The sequence below is a fragment of the Vigna umbellata genome, chromosome 4, assembly GCF_029865625.1.
Source record: "Vigna umbellata cultivar VRB3 chromosome 4, Vumbellata_1.0, whole genome shotgun sequence".
Taxonomy (NCBI): Eukaryota; Viridiplantae; Streptophyta; class Magnoliopsida; order Fabales; family Fabaceae; genus Vigna; species Vigna umbellata.
The window spans coordinates 64,746,231-64,747,920 of record NC_142168.1 but is presented as its reverse complement, the minus strand read 5'-3'; the positions used below and the strand labels follow the sequence as shown (position 1 = coordinate 64,747,920).

Below are 1,690 nucleotides of genomic sequence, written 5' to 3'. Positions count from 1 at the left end.
TACAAAATTAAGTACAGAGTTAAAAACAACATATAAACTCATTTATTTAATAACTTGGTCCACCTTTAAAATTTATTAACTTTCGAGTTTAGAGGGCTACATACCTAGTCCAAAAAATATTATTATTACCAAGCCCAAAACAATCACTAAACATGTGATCCAAGTGTGAGATTTATATGAAATATTAACACTCTTAAAACCATGAAAAGATGATATTTGTGATACACTAGTGCAAAATGGAGTTAAGAACGCGGGTCATACGTCTCGGTTTCCGGAAAACCGAAGCATATGTAAAGGCGGTGGCATTTTTGTAATTTGAACGAACTTATACGTCTCGGTGTTAAGGGAACAGAGGCATAAAAGAAAAATTACCTCAGTTAAAAGCTAAACCGAGACGTAATGTTCTGACACTTTCCACCTAAACCTGGCTATTCAATTGACAACTTTTTGAAATTGCCATACTACCTCGGTTCTGTGACCAACCAATGTAACCAACCGAGGCATAAAGGTTTTGTGACCACCAACCGAGGCATAAAGGCCTTAGGTATCCTTTCTCGTGAGCCTTGGGTATCTCCATTTTTTTTCTCTTCATCATGCGATGGCGGTGGCTTATTCTAATTCCTCTCAAAGATTTCAGCTTCAGCCATGGCAGAGGCTTAGTCAAAATTAGAATCCTAAACCCAACAATCATTCATTACTTCCTTTCACTTTACCAAGGCAAATGGCTTCGTCACTCGCACTCCGATTCAGATCCCATCTTCTTCGCACTGCCTCAGTCCTCCCCTCTTCCCTTCACCGCCCTCCATTCCAACCCCTCGTCGCCTCGCAGGGTTCGTGGTGATCGTGCTCAACAACTTTCAAGACCAGTTGGTGTTCTACATCACTCCCACAGACGCGCTTGAAAAGTACACGACCAATCCCTCCAAAGCGCGGTTCCAGTTGGGAGGCTCGGTTCTCGAAGGCAGCGTGGTTTACCCGGCGTCGATGCCAGAGGTGGAGTTCGTCATCACCAATCTGATCACTGACATCGTGGTCCGGTATGAGGGTTCCTTGCCGAATTTGTTCAGGGAAAGGCATTTTGTAGTGGCGGAAGGGATCGTGAAACCATTCACTAAGGAGATGAAGAAGGAGGTATTGACAAATAATGTGTCCGAGAAGGCGAGGAGATTAGAGTGTTATTTTTCTACCATGGAGGTTCTCGCTAAGCACGATGAGAAGTATATGCCGAAAGAAGTTGCCGCTACTATTAAGAAGAATACAAAGATTATTGAAGAAGTTGCCGTTGTCAGCGTAGCGGCGGAGGTACCCAAGACCACCTAGATGGATATTTATAGTATTGATCAATTTTTGAAATTACAGATAGAGTATCGTCACTTTTTAGAGATGAGGATGGATTAACTATAGGAGATGTGTTTGTGTTGGATGGTCAATTAGACATGGGGTTTATCACCATAGCCAACAAGCTCATCTCAAAAAGAAAGGTGAAATCTTTGTGTTCCCGAAAGGTTTGGTGCATTATCAGAAGAACAATGGAGATAAGCCTGCTTCAGTGCTTTCTGCTTTGAACAACCAACTTCCTAGAACATTTTCTATAGTTGCAGCTCTACTGTCCAAAAACCACTGTACTACCTCGGTTCAGGTCCTAATCGAGCCACTAGAATCTGAGATATTGCATCAGTTCACCAGGAAC

At 42.4% G+C, this 1,690-nt stretch overlaps 1 pseudogene; it reads left to right on the top strand.

The window, feature by feature from the left end:
• The first annotated feature begins 721 nt into the window (after positions 1-721).
• LOC148200931 (cytochrome c-type biogenesis protein CcmE homolog, mitochondrial pseudogene) lies at positions 722-1,320 on the top strand (annotated as a pseudogene).
• The last annotated feature ends 370 nt before the right edge of the window (positions 1,321-1,690 follow it).